Genomic DNA, 16422 nt, shown 5'->3' with positions numbered 1-16422 from the left:
GGTTTGCTTAAGTGGTCTCTAACATGATCATACTCAACCAAGGGAAATTCCTCCTTTCTCCAGACTTCTTCTTTTGTCTCCAGGGTCTAGGAAACCAGAGGGCCAGCCTTGGCAGTGAAGTCTGAAACAAAGAAAGCTTTCATTAACTCTGCCGCCTTTGTGTCCTTTGCTACCAGGGCACCAATCTCATTCAGCGGTGGACTCACGTTTTCCCTGGTCATCCTTTTCCTGTTGATGTACTTGAAGAAGCCCTTCTTCTTGTCCTTGACCTCCCTCACCAGATTTAATTCCAAATGGACCTTAGCTTTCCTCATCACCTCCCTCTATGCCACCATGGTCAAGTATGTGAAACTTCAGAGAAAATTTGAACCTAAATGAAAACCAAGATTAAGACTTAGATGTGGAAAATTTTTTGTATCTGTCTTCAGCCCTGCCTAACAACTAGATCTCATGTCAATAGATACCATAAAGCTTATTTTCTCCACCAGTTAAAAGCTTATGATAACCATTACTTTCAAGACATTTTAAACCTCTAAAGTTAAGAACACTTATTAATACACATGTTTTCATGAGACACCCTTTCCAAACCAGAAAGTAAGGATTTCTCATTTCCAATTCAAATGACCATAACACTATAAAACATCTCTGGCTTCAAGTCAGTCTGATCTTTAAATGTGAATACCGTTCTCCAGAAGTTTGAAAGAAGTTCATAATCAAGATTTGGACATATTGACTCATTTTCTATATACTTGTACTACTTTTCAAAAACCTGAATCATATCTCCTATTTGCAAGGATTACTATGGTACTTGGGAGACCAAAAGTAAATTTTTTTTCTGACTAAACAAGTGACTGAAACTAATAGATAGATACCTTAGGAAACAAAAACCATATTCTCTATGACTGGAAAAAAATGAGACTATATCTGAAAAATGAAGTAACATTCAAAATTACCCAGAACAGGTCAAGCTAGATGCATAATAAAAATATTTGTGTATGGAATAATAACATCTTCTGGTTTGCACATGCATCTCATCTTACAGAAACAGAACTTATTCAGTCCCAGAGTGTGGTGGATTGACCCCTGCTAGCAACCAGGTTAATCACCAGCTGTTTGCTCATTCCCCACTCCCAGTAAGACAGGGGAGAGAACTGGAGGGAAAATGCAAGAAAAACTCATGGGCTGAGATAAAGACAATTTAATAAGTGAATGAAAAAGACCTCAACCAAAACCAACAAACCCCAAACCCAAGAAATCATGCAAAGTTAATCACTACCACCTCTTTTGCCAGTAGACCAATGCCCAGCCAGTGTCTGAGCAATGGTTACCTCGGAAAATCTCCCCCACAAGTTTTATTAGTAAGCATGATGTTATATGGTATGACATATCCCTTTGGTTGGTTTGAGTCCACTGTCCAAGCTATGTTCCCTCCTAGAAACTCTTACCAACCCTGACCCTGCTTCCTGGGGGGGGGGGGGGGGGCAGATTGGGAAACAGAGATGGCCTTGATTCTGTGCAAGCACTGCTCAGCAATAAATAAAACACAAGCCTGTTACCCACTGTTTTACTCACAGATCTAAAACACAGGACCATACAGTTTGCTATGAAGAAAGTTATTTAATCCCAACCAGACCCAGCATAAAAAGCCCACATAACAAACAAATAAATAAGCAAATGAAAAAAAAAATGTTTCGAAGTAAGGCTCTTTGTTTTCTTTTGCTTCTAAAGTAGTGATGTTCTTATTATCATGAATTCAAGTCAGGAGGAAAGAATTTATAAGCGTAAGCATTTAGGGAACCTTAAAATATTTCACAAATCAGTGTCACAGTGTTACTCTCAAAACAAGTGCAGCACCTTATCAGATCTTTGAAGGAAAGAAATTTCAGATATGTGAATCATTGAGGAAATTAAGTAGAGAGACAATGCAGCTGACATAACCAGAGATTCAAAAGGGGAATTTTAGAACATGATTTCCTAATTTTCCACATGTTCTAGAAATATTTTTATTATCTGTTAGAGTGAATGTTTCTGCTCACCTCAGCAGCAGGAAAAGATTCAATCAGGGCTTGCACTCAGACACTAAAGTAAATTAACTTCAAGACATAAATTTTATACATTAGTTCCAATGTTCATAAAACTACTTGTTTCAAAGTTGGGGAGGATCTTATCACAGTGTTTCAAGCTCATAGGCAATAATGATGCTATATCCTGAGCAAGCTGCAAGCAGCAGATGAATCTTGCTAATACTTTAGAGGAAAAGAGATCTTAATAAACAAGGTTTGAGTTCACAGTGGCATATGTTGTTATTAGTATGTAATCATGTAAAATATTTGTTGACTCACATCTTTTAAATAAATCACCTCAAAGACACAGAAGGTTTGTTTACGCCATGTTTTCCCAGGGTTAAGAACAACATAACCTTACACTGATATAGTCATGCAGAAAATTCTCTAGAACTGAGTGACCGTACAGGAGAGATTCATCTCAGGTAAATGTCAGTGTAGTCACATAGATTCTCCTGTAGAACTAGTACAGGTAAGAAAGCATTTCTAAAACATAATTGACCTGTCCGGCCTTAATCATTTGACAAATAATGTGGCCTTCTGGTGGCCAGTTGTCTAGGGCTTTTTGGAGATGTAATATTCTGTTAAGGAGGTGAAGGATATGCATCTTAAGTAACACCACAACTATGTCTTTCAACAGATATGTCTTCTCCTTAGCACCTCTGTCTCAGTTTTATTTGTCTGCTGGGATGTATGCTCCCAGTGATGCCAGGAAAACTTTATTCCCTGTGGGCGAACGCACCACTGCTAAAGCAAATGAAGGAAATCCACTAATCTTAGAAGAGGGCTGAGAATGAACTACATTGCAATAAAAAGCCTGAGGAGATAAAATAAATTATGTTGACTGGAAGCTTGTGAGGAAGGGAAGGAAGTACTGTAACTGTCCATGAAGATTTTAAAGCAGACCAGGGCTGTGACTAAGAAAGGAAACTGGGAAGAAAAAAAATGTAGGGGCAAAGCATGAGCTGAGTGGGGAATGACACAAGCTGCCTGGGTGAAAACATCAGCATGAGCCAGTGCAAACAATAAAAAGAGGAAAAGGAGTTTGTGAGACAAATGTGATGAGGCCCTGGAGGAAAGGAGAAATGGTATTGCTGAGCAGAGCAGGCTAAAACCAGACAGAGTCCAGACAGTTCATACCTGATAACACTACATAAATTGACTTTCTTCATGTGTTCACTGATTTGCAAGTTTTTAATATGTAAAATGCATATTGAATGAGGTTAAACATGAGAGGAAAAAAAAATCTCACAGAACAATTGGAAATCACCATGAAACCCCCCTCTGTTTTTATCTGTGCATGTAGATTACACATTAGGCTGCACCAGTGTTTTAAATCAAAAAGTTTTGAGGAATCTCAGGGAAAACTTTTTCCCTAGGTGTCATGCTTAAGACTTTTCAGTCTCCTATGTAAAAAAAGCAGAATTCCTTGAACAGCAGCTAAAGTCAGTAAAAACATATAAAACACTATATTGTGCTGCCTGCCCTGAGAAGCTGGGTGTAAGCATCTCAAATTGTGTGCTTTGAATGAAAGACTGCATGTGGTCTTAATCTTTCCATTTTCTGTTTGTAAAATTAATAATCTGACTAGAGTTACAAGAAAATAAATGTATTTGTGTTCAGAAAACACTTATTTGACTGTTGTGATGAACATCAGAGTAGAAATAGAATTCTTCCAAGTGTGGCTTGATTAGCAAACAGATCTAAGGCCACATACTGATCTAAGTGAAGCAGCATCAAACAGCTTGTGACCAAGACAAGCCTTCCAAATGAAGTAGGGAAGATACATATGAAAAAGAATAATCTGTAATCCAGTCTTAAAAATTGCATCATAATGCATAGGCAAAAAGAGAGAGGATAGGGTTTTGACATTTAAGGTCACTAAACTTTTGAGTGTTTGAGACCAATAAATTCTAGAAGAGTTAGTAACTTCTGCAAATAATGTTCTTATTCACTGTTACATATTGAATAAAGATTGTGAAATCTCTGATGAGATCTTTGTTCCTAAACTGAGATGCCACTGAAATAGATACAGTATATCTTGTTTTGAAGTTTTATTTTCAAAGAGATTAAGGAGTATTGTTAAATAAAGTTGAATTTCTTATTAGTTAACTCCAAAATTCCCTAAACACAGAACATGAAAAAGCATTGAAAGCCTTCCTAAAGTCAAGGTAAACAGCATTAAATGGTCTCCACCCACAAATACCTGAAAGGCAACCCAATATGCAAATATTATTGTATTCAAGTTGGGACTTCATGTTCTGGGTGAGTACAGAACTACATAGCTAAATAACAGCCTGGATGGTCAGGCTCAGACAGTAGTTATTAATTGTTCTTGCTTTACCTGGAGGTCTGCGGCTAGCATCTCTTGCAAGCATCTCCTATCAATGGCCTGGAGAAGAAAGTGAGGGAGAACAATCTACTTAAGTTTGGAGATGACACTAAGGTGGGTTGAGGAAGGGGCAGGGGTGGGTGTGTGTGAGGAGGTAGGGTGTGTGTGGTGCAGGCACAACTGGGGACCCTCAAGGCAACCATGCCATCCAGAGGGACCTGGACAGGCTGAAGGAAGAGGCCAACAGGAACCTCATGTATTTCAGCAAGGATAAAGCCAAACTGCCCCTGGTCAGGAAGCACTGACGCAAGGACACAAGCTGGGGACTGCCTGAATGGGAGCAGAGCTGCGGGAAGGGATCTGGGAGCCTTGGCATAAGCCAGCAGTGTGTCCTGGCTGCAGACACAGCAAGCACCTTGGGAGATAATTCACAGGGACACAGACAGGACATCAAAAGTAGATTTATTGCCCTTTGCTCGGCACTTGTGAGTTCCCATCTGAATACCGTGTCTAATCTAAACTCTCAAGAAAAATATCATATAAAAGTGAAGTAAAAATTTTACATTCAATAATTTTTCAATATGTTTTCCCTTTTTTTTTAAATTAAATCTGTAATGCCTGAGGTGTACGGTTTTCAGCGAATATGAATAGAGGTGGCTGTAAATTATGCACTGGAACAACATTTGGTTCAAGTAATATGGGTCTATTAAGTTTGTAATCTTCTGTTTGAAAGGTTCTGCATCTGATGACTTTTTTCCCAACCCTTATGGAAGCCTCTGAAAGATTTGTGGCGTATTAGCAAATGAAGATTTACAGCCCTTTAGCTAGAATTTAATGAAATAGACATATTTCCTTAGCACAGAAAAAACGTTCATGTCATCCATGAAGAGAGCTCTAGGAGCCTTTAATTGACCAAACATTAGAAAAATACTAATAAAAATTACATTTGTAGTGAACCAGGAACCCAGGGTTTTGACCAGCGTTTGCTGCACAAGTAGAGCTAATTGTCCTTTTGCCGCCTCAATAAAAATGCAATGAATTGTGTTCAGATGTAAGCAAAGGTCTTTGTTATAGGCAGCCAAAGCAGTTTCACTGAAGAGGCACACATCATTCATTTCCACATTTTACATTTTAGAGGCATTTGAAAAGTGGGTATCTTCATAACATTTTTGCATGTTCTGCAGCTCAATATCTGTGAATATTTTAGGAAAATATACAATAACATTATTTACTCTTGGCTGACTTCTAAACAGAATCCACTGCTGCTGTGTAATACTTTCTGTCATTACAGAACAGGGAGTCTGGCATGAAGACATGGGAGGCAAGATACTCTTCAAAACTGGTTTCCTCTAGGGTATGATATGGATGTACTAGGATAATTTCATGCAGAAATATAATTGGCTATTCTTATCTCATGCTAACAACTTCTTTCTCCGTGTTCTTTTTCCATGGTAAGGCCAGTCTAGACATCCGTATTAGGAGTACTTTCCTGTTGCTCTTCAGTAGCAATGTGCATTGTTTCTCTCTCTTGTCCCCACCCCAAGCATTTATTCCTTCAAAAGGTTAACCAGAAAAAAAAAAATCCTTTCCTTGTTTGTATTTCCAGAAGAAAGAATGGGAATGTTTTCTACTGTTTGTCTAATTATTATTTCATTTGTGTCTGGATAAGTAATGGACTGGGCAACCTTCATTCCTCCTTGCCTGATTCAGTCAGAGATGTCTTTTAAGGGGATGTTGCATGACAATATTAACTGAATTGGTAGATATTTTTTCAGATAAAGAGAGTTTCATTAAAAAAATGTCATCTGTGGAACTCTCTTCTCTCTGCAGAACAGAAACATTTGAAATTAAAAGGACTAATCTGATTATTTCAGAATATTCTGATTACTTCAAGACTCCAGGTAGTTGCCTGGCGTATTTAGTAACTCACAAACCTCTTCTTATTATGTTTGCAGGCTCGCAATTCATTTTCACAGCTCATTCCACCACCTTTCAGAGCTGTTACACCTGCCTTTGTTATCTGAATAGCACTGTAGTGAATCCTATGTTTAAAAGATTACTACATTAATTGAGTTCTGAATTTAGGTAATTTTCAGTATGGCAGTAAACTTGATATGCTTGGTTTTATGCCAGATGTTCTGAAAATGGTACTAAGGCAGATTTTTAAGGATTAGATATTTTGAATAAAAGGGGTTTGCACCTATCCTGTTTATTTTTCTAACAATACACATTTTTACAGCTATTGCTTCACTTCAGCACTGCAAAAGAAAGTTTCATTCATTGCTCTCCCAAATAAAGTCTCTGAATTCATTAATAACATTTTCTTAATTTTTAACTTTTTATTGGAAAATTAATTACTATTTATATGTGTAAATCCATATAATATAGTTTTCTTAAATTAAACAAGTGGCATCTTATAATTATTTCATTTCATATTAATAGTTGTTTTATTAATTTATTTCTTCACTTCTCTTTTTGAGCAACAAATGTTGAAATTCCAGGGGAATTACTCTATAATATGCTATTAATGTATTCTTATTATAAAGTGTTTTGAATTTACCTAAAATATGATTTCTGGCAGGTGTTTCTTAACCCTAACAGCTGTGATGAACCTTCTTTGGCTCACTGAAGATAATTGAAATAACCCCAAACAATCAGTATCCACCAATTAATGTGGCAACTCTAATACAGAGTAGACTGTAAGTGTCTTTAGCATAATTTAGTGATGAGAAAACTGAGCCACTGGTTACTTGTGGTCATTTAAAGTCTCAGGAAACTTTTTAGGTAAACAGAGGTGTTCAGGTAGACTAACACTGGCAAATTCCAAATTCACTCATAGAATCCAAGCTACATTTTATTTCTCCTTGTATTTCAGTGTGTGTGTGTGTGTCGGGGGGGGGAAGTTATTTTTGCTTTTCATACCTGCTGATTCAATAGTTTCTTTAACACATTGGAGTGGTGAGTGACACCTACAAAGAGAGAGACAAGTTGCAGCCAGCCTGTGAGTGGGATGCGCTCTGCAGGTAATAAACTTGGAAGTCTTCTGGCACCATTGCATTTTTAGACAGGGAAAGGAACTGGAAGAATTGCAAAACTGCATCAGAGAAAGGAGTATTGTCACTAATACTTAACTGTTCAGAAATCTTTATCTTAGATTATGATATTAATTACCATCATCATATTCTGTGGTTTGGTAACATACATTTGTGATTTTACTTAGGTAATATGAACTCATAATTTCCTTATGACATAGCTTTGATTTAATGTAATATTTAGTTCATACACTTCAAATATGTTCAACATTCTTTAGAAGGCACATACAGTCATTTCTGGAAATAATTTAAACTTTTTTATTTTCAGTTTCTCCATGAATTCAACTTTGTTGTTGCTTTCTCAGGTTGGTTTGTTTTAAATTTCTCTCTTTCTCTTCTGCCTAGGCAGAATATGGGATGTGAATTTTTTTCCAGCTTCTTCTGTATCTCACGGAAGAGCTGAAAGGGGTGAAGACGATATGTACAATTTTAGCATCTCAAAGAAAAAAGGAAGTTGTTTTGAACTTTAATCTTTCTTGTTAGCATGTTTTCCTTCAACCATCTGACCCTGCATAAATTATCTCTGGCAGTTAAGGTTTCTATAGGAATAGATTGGAATTTTTTGATATAAAGTATACAAACTGGGTCCAGAGATTAACAGATATCCATACAGTAACATAAAGAATACATTTAATTTTTATTAAGCCATGTGTATCTTCCCATATTATGTCTTTACACCATTTTACATTTTCTTGCTGCTTACTGTTTGGAATCCTTTTGACCCACCCAAAAGCCCTTACACATGAATCTCTGTAATAGCAGTAGGTATTTAAAGAATCTCTGTAAAAACACAAGGTATACTTAGTACCTCTTATTGTAACTAAATTATAACTTTCCATTCCTCTTTGAACCACTGAAAAGGCATCCTACAAAGTGGTGAGCAACTTCTCTTCCCATTACAGTGAACAGAGTATAAAATGCTGCCATGCTGACATTGCAATCTGACATGTGAGCTTGGGGAGGTATAACTGTTACCACACAGCCCCCAGATGCCTGGTCCCACCTCAGTGATTTCATCTGTCAATTTTTGTACTTCAGTTTCAGTACAGTAACTCAGCAGCATTTTGAAAATTCAAGTTTGGGATGTTACAATGGAAATGAATGTCAAAAATAAGTAAGAATTTATTTTGACACCATTTGTTAATTTTCACATGTAGTTCAACAAAACTCTTGGGTCCATCCTTCATCTTAAATGACTAGGATATGCAGAGGACAGTAGTGAAACGTTTTACAAAGAGTCTTGGGAGCTGAACTAGATTTAGGATCTTGGTCATTATTTTATACCTGTTGTACAAAGGCATCAAAGAGATTTATTTTTCCTATAATATGGTTGGTTCAGGAAGAAAATATAGTTAAGTAATATGTACAATGGTATGCCTGAAAAACTATCACATATACCCATGCATTCATGTTTATGTGAATAAGAAACTCTTCTTTCAAAAATATTTCTATTTGGTTTTAATGCTGTTATTCATTTGATACGTAAAATCTAATTTGTTTTCAGTACTGACTTCTTATGAGAATGAAAAACTCCTGGTTTATTTTTGTTAAAAATACCTAAAACCTCACTGAATAATAGCTTGTACAAACCCCTTTGATTTTACACTTTTCCCTTCACAGTGTGTGGCTCTGTACTCTATTTCACAGGGCAATGCTCTGTTGAAAGCTGTCACTCTAAGAAGCAGTATGATAGTTGTCAGTGATATCCAAAGAAGACTGAATAATATATACATATCTTATTTTTAATGTGTCCTTAATACATTGACTCTTCTAGCTGTAGGAGCTAGTAAAAAGAGAATCAGTATCAGGTGAAGCATATCTTCTGCTGGGTGGCCCAACTGCGTGAAATCTCATGCTTCATTAGTGATGCTTCTCATACCAGCTGGTCAATGGATCATGAAAATGAGTCAGAAGTACAACAGGGATTTTATTTTTCTTTTCCTGGCTGTAAGAATTGTAAACGATTACAAACTGCTGGCTCCTACTTTTTCAATACATAATAATTTCATTGCCTTGCTTTAGCCATAAAAGAAATGATATCATATTTAAAGCTGAGGGAGTGAGGAAGGCACTCGCAATCTACTTAATCAACAGTTTTCTTACTGGTAAAATACTCATTCTGCCTGAGCTTCATTTTCTACTGTGGACGCGACATTCTATATCATAATAAAGCAGTAAAATTCTTACACATACACTGCAAAACTTTCACCTCTCTCCAAACTTAAGACAATGATTTATGGTGTCTCTCTGGTTTTCTAGTTTAAAGGAAAGGAAATAGAGGCCTTAAAGGATCCTAGGTTTTAAAGGTGAGTGCTTATCATGCTGAAAATTTGATTTTTCAAGTATCTCAAAGTCATCACCCTGAGGGTCTGATCACTCACTGGTTACCTTTGAAACCTTTGCTCTGCACTTCAGAACCTATTGTTTCATGCAATGAACAGATAAATCGTAGGTCTTTATTGAGGACTCAGTTCCTCTGCATTGAGGACTTGGTTCCTGTGACGTATGTTCTAAAGCATACCTACAGTCCAGGGGAAGGTTGTCTTGATAACCCTTATGTGCCAAAAATCTTCCAAAACTGATGGAATATGAAGATAATTTAATTTTCTCCTTCGTACTTTATGTGCCTGTGTGCAAGTATGTTGGACCACATGTCAGAACTTTCTGTAACTACTCCGCCTCCATTCAATTTGTCATTGAAAGGCATGAGCTGCCAAACCACAGCAGACCTACAGCAGTTATATTTGTCCTCAATATGAACAAAGCTCTGGAAACTGGTAGGGGAGACCTTAAGAAAAAGGCAAGGTATTAGTAAAAACACAGAAGAATATAGGGATTTCCTTACATATCTAAAACTTCTCCTTTCACCTTTCCTTCAGTGCTTGCTTGGTGTTCTTCCGAAACAAGAGAACTAAGCCCTTGACAGTTATCTGTCCAGATTTGAGTAAGTTGTCTTCCAATATTGACCTTCTCCCAATGGCCCAAAATTTCTGATCAATTTGGCTTCTCCAGACAAGAAGCATCTGAGAAACTTTGCAGCTTTCCTTTGGGACATCAGCTTCTTTTCTATAACTAGTCAAGACAGCTATATATATATGACCCTCCTCTTTCTGTTGCCTCAACTGTTAAACTGTAGAAATGACACTGTGTTTACTTTCTGATGGCACAGCCCAGGCTTTCAGAAATTAGGAAATCATATTAGATTAAGGCTTTCACAGTAACAGTGTGCATGCATTCAATCCAACAGTGTGAAGCACTGCCTGGGAAAGGGCTGAAAGCTGGGCAGTACGTTGTCATGTGTACTGGCCTACTAGTAGTTTTTTCTGTGATTATTATTTAAATCTGGTCTCCCATGCTGTTCAGTGGGATAGAAAACCAGTTCTAACATTCAAAGAGGTTGAGTCATTAAAAAAAGGCAGCATTTGAGCAGAGGCTGGTTTTACTCTCTGGGGAGAGAGAAATCAAATTAATTATGTTTTAAACACCAACCAATTGTATTTTGTCTTTTTTGTTGTTTGTTTTTTGGTTGGTTTGGTGGTGATGTTTTTTTAATCTTTCTGAAGTACTTCCTTTTGGTGATCACACTTCAGTTCTACTTCATCCTCTAGGCTCTGGTGAGCTGAATTTCTGGAGTACTATTTGCGGTTTCAGATAGTACAAGTTACCCTTGTTTGAAATCAGCAAAGGAAATATGCCTGCCACAAAAGAAAGAATATCTTCTACTACCATTTGCTTTGCTTAATTCCAGCTGTGTATATCTAAAGATGATAAACAACACATAATCTATGCTATTGTTCTTTTCTTCCCTTCTCTGCATCCTTAACCCTAAAATAAAGGTTAAATCTTTTCTGCTGGGGCTGTATGTTTATCAGTATACATTGTATTTGGATTAACAGATATGTGGCTTTTTTTCCTTTCTGTTTGGTTTGGAGAGGTGTGCAGCCTGCTGTTTGTTTTGATTCATCCTTTTCCTCTGCTCACTGCAAAGGTACAAATCTTCTCATTTACCTTCCATATTAAAGTAACAGCTTTTCAGCCCAGCAATCAAATATTTGAATGAACATTCAGCTTTCTTGTCTGTGTCTTACATGTAACATAAAAGGCTGCGTAACTGTAGGCCAAGCATATCTTTCACACTGTTAATTCTTATCAGTAACTATAAATCTTTATAAGGCCACATTCTGCACTCAAAATCACATGTTGGAAATAAAACCACTAGTTAATGTACTTTTCTGTTTTCACTGTTAATGAAGAAAATAACAACCAATACACTTCAAAGAAACCCATTGTCAAAGATCAGCAGAAATGTTTGTGTCCAGCTGATAAGGAACAGAAAATCTACCTTTTAACTTTTAAATGATCTTGCAGACCTACATCTTGCCTCTGCTCTTTTGTTACTACCTGAGAACACCATAAAAAACAAACAGTTAAAGAAGAAATCTTTGTAGTGAGAGAGCTCCAGTAATTTCTGTAGCCAGAGGTGACATTTTCAAACACATATAAATTATTCAGAAATGAAACCAACTTTCGCTTTCATTAACAGACTTAAAGGTAAGGGAAGTTTGCAAATGTGGTTTAGACACCGAAGAGGCTATGAAATTCTCAAAGGCTCAAGGGACTAAAGCTTCTGAGTCTCTCACTATTCAAACCATTCATTGGAGTGATTATAAAGAATTTGACTTTTTTCCTTCTAGCATCGTTTTGATATATTTAAAATATTGTTCTACATTGTTCGTTATTTCTGAGGTTTGTGTTCTTTTTACTTTTTCATCTATTTCCTATCAAATGAAAAGAAAAACATTATTTTAGTTTGTTTTCATGAGTGTTTCTACCCATTAAAAAAAAAGTGATAATGGAAAAATGTTTGTATTTTACAATTTAAACAGCTGTGATGTTATTTTTAGAACACTGGGAGCATGAGCAAGTCAATTCTGGCTATTTTTAGAATTTAATGTCAGTGTATTGGAGTTCTGTATGATCAATGCTTAATTTGACAATTAAGTTTGTATTAACCCTATGTGAATGATCTCAGAATGGTGTTATTGAGCAGTTGCATTGAGGCAGCTTTCAATGTTTCACACCTTTGCAAATCAATCTGTGAGAGCAGTTGCTTAAATGTGGGTATTGTAATCCTGTCAGATGATGCCATATTGTAGTTGAGAGACACTAAATTGAAGATTTTTTTTAAAAAAAGTAGTGATAAATAGGATAAAGAATATTAACTAAATATTTGCAGTTAAACTTCATTGTCTTAGCAGTATTAAATCACTATTATTAAATCATTCGTTTTTAAATAGTAATATTTTCCTCAGAAATTATTTTTAAACTGATTTTAGATACTGGATCAATTATGTTGTGATAATAGTCTAAAGAAATGTTTATTTCCAAATATAGCACTCCCAGAGTACAATGCTCTGATAACATCTCTGCCAGTGTTACTCCTAGTTAGATAATAACTTGAGTGTTTTGATAGTATTATGTACTGTGACTCTTTTATCACTACTGCCATTCAGTTTGAAGGGCGCTCCAAGTGTTTCATTGCTGCCATCTTCATTAAACAATGACATCAATGAAAAATACACTTTAAAACTCAGGAAACGGATTTATATGGTAAGAGCTGCTCTTGGTACTTTCTTGCAGCAACTGGTCCTTGCTGAATTGTTTTAAAGTGAAACACCGATTTCAAACTTTCAGAAGCTTTCCTCCCTTTCTTGTCAAAATGTCTTAACGTGGTTTTAATCACAAAATTGGCGTGCTAGGATGATAATTTAGTAAATGGGAACCTAAGTATTATGAACATATTTTGAGCTGGTGTAAATTAGCCTAGCTCCATTCCATAAAGCTAGAATAGTTAAAAAAAAACCCTTAAATTTCACACTAGCCTCAATTAGGAAAAGTCTGAAAGAACATATCTCAACACTTTGTTGAATCAGAACAAACTATTAAATCATGACTTCAGTGTAAGTTAAAGAAAAACTTCAGGAATTACCATTTTTCAAACAGGGCATGTTAGAAAGTGTTGAAATAGCTAAATTCATAAATAATGAGGTGACCACCCTACAACAGCCCATTTGTAGATACAACACTTAACAAAGCTTTGTGATCTGTGCTTAGTTATGAACTATGGTTGCATCCCTTTTAACAAAACCCAAACATTACATTCCCTGATTGGAATAATGAGTCTGTAGTTGAAATTATAGCCCAAACTTTGAGATTTACCCGACAGCTGGAGAAGTACTATGGTCAATGACAAGTACACCATAATGTCACAGTTCCTCCAGAGATGCAAGCCGTAAACCAGAAATAATGTTATGCAACCAAAATATAATTTCTAAAAAATGTTAACAACACAAAAATAATGGTAAGTAATAGTAGATAATAATAATAGTTGTAGCAATGTGATATACAGCCCAAGAGTACTCATAGTTTATCTGGGACTGGTTAGACAGGTTTGTTTGAGAACAAAACTTCTGTAAACACCATGGGGTGGGGAAAAAAAATCTCACGTATATTTAAGATGTTTTGGGCAAAGTTGGTCTATGCAGTGTAACATGCTTTAAAGTGCCACACTGTAAAGGAAAATGAACACAGTGTTCAAAAGAGAGTGCACGATACAATATAATGGTTAACTTGTCTCATTGTCTCTTTTACAAACATCCCCCACTTTTTATATTCTGATCTGCACTTAAGAAAACAAAAAATAATTAAGATCACATATTTGTTCTTACTTTATTAGTGACATATACCCCTGCACTGTTAAGAAGTGCTTTTCCCCCCTTATATTATATTTTTACTGCATTCTTTATTGCTTTTTTGTCATTTACATTTTAGGCAAGATAGACACTAATAAAAGAGTTCTATTATTTATCTCTGTCATTGGCATAATAGCAACTTTAATGAAAAAAAAGATAAAAACTTGGATACTGGTAATTACTCCAAACAAATTTACCACACAATGAAATATAATTCAGTGCATCTTTATACTGTGTCCTTCATGTATTCACATCACACTGAGAAATACACAGAGCTGTCACTAAGCATAAGTCCAGCTGAATGAATGGGTTTTTAATTTTGTCTGGAAAATAGTCAACCCACAGTTCATGATGTCATGTGGAAGGACATTGCAAAGGCACGCAGTAGTTGAAAGTCTTTTAACTAGTGAAACCAAGCTGGTTAGGAGGAAGAGATTTGAAGATGAAGCGACATTATCACTACAGAATGAGAATAGGCTGGACAGTTCTGCAGTACAGTGAATATAAATTGATATGGTCAAAAACAGGACAAAATAATCTCCAGGGCCAAGTTAATGAAATAATAAATCAGCTTATGAAATAACTTAATAAATAAATAAATAAGCTTAAATGTCCAAGGTGAAATTTTGGGATGTTCAGGGAAACCTGGATAGCAGCCAGTTACATTAATTAATTTGTGGAAGCTGAATAAGGACAAGTGGATAAAAAACGCCGAAGGCTTGAGTAATGGGGCCTTACCTTTATGACAAATGATAAAAAATTACTCATATGGGAAGAATAAAGAAAAAAAAATGTTTATTATTTATTACTTGGCAGGTCCAAATCTTTGTTTTGTTCCTACCTGTTATTGATATTTTTGGAGTAGAACAGAATTTCTCTGCAGTTCTCAAATCTGCGTGTTATATACAACTTCCTCAATGTGTAATATAATACAGAATTCCAAATTCTTTACTACTGTGTTCCTTTTCTGTACTTCATCTTCTTGCAGAATCCTAGTATAGGCAACAGACTGTAGTGTCATTTTGAACCACCTGTTTTATACAGTGTTTTTGTATAATGGATTAAATTCTGGCCCCATTTAAATTAATGATATATTGGACCTGGACTTCGGAGGGTTACAGGATTTATCCATAATATTCTCAATAGTATACACACATGAGCTTAGATTTAATTCTCTCATTAGCTATGGTTGAGCCACCACAGGCTCAGTGATTTGCTTCAAATAAACATCACAGAAATTTGGCTGCTTCTCCAACTATCTATATTAATTGGTAAATATGTTGGAAATCTCAGGAGAAATGACTCTCAGGAATTTTTTAGCAATTACTACATCTGTTTAAGTGAGAGGATCTATCAGAATTTTGGCAGTTGCATGACAATATTTGTCAGAATTTGGAAGAATGGATGCCATACAAATATTGGTTTTAGAAGGAAAATATTGAGAAAACATTTTAAAGGACAGACAAAATTAATATTTATATCATCTAGATAGTCAGATATTCACAATGACTCTTCATGTCTCTGAACTGATTTCTATTCTCAAAAATTCTAAGAGAAGGTTTTGCTTAAGACTCAAAAAATATGGATAGTAAGTTTTCCATAAATTCTACTCTTTCTTTTTTTTTCCCCCTAGATGGTTCAGAAATTGTATATTCAAGTCCATGGCATCAAAAGCAAAGTCATAAAGAATCAAATCAACCTTTTTTTCAAATACTGAATAAGGTTTTCATGCTGTTTCGCTACACAAAATGTCCCAGGAGACAGTGAATATCTACAGCCTAAAACTCATGATGTAACTTTCTGCAGACAGTTTGGAGGATGCTTATCTAGGACTATACACTGCAAAGACACACTCATAACTGCCAATGTTAGAGCCACCTACAGAGTATGAGTACACCTAAACCCTCCAAAACAATGAGTTTAAATTGAAAATCTCGTCATATAGGTAGAGATGGTTAAACACTTGCCTAGATTGACTAGAATATTTTGGGATCTCTGTCAGCGGTAGACTGAAAGCAGGCTGGACAAATTTCTGTCAGGAAATGACAACATTCACAACAATCCTATTTGGTGGCAGTGAGATGAACTAGATCACTTCTAGATAAATTTTAGGTTTCCTATTTAAAAAAAAAAAAAATAATGATCATGTTGTAAGAAATCTCTGGCTATTGGAAACAAGGTGG

This window comes from Falco peregrinus, chromosome 3, assembly GCF_023634155.1.
Source record: "Falco peregrinus isolate bFalPer1 chromosome 3, bFalPer1.pri, whole genome shotgun sequence".
Taxonomy (NCBI): domain Eukaryota; kingdom Metazoa; phylum Chordata; class Aves; order Falconiformes; family Falconidae; genus Falco; species Falco peregrinus.
Note: the sequence above shows the minus strand (reverse complement) of the source record.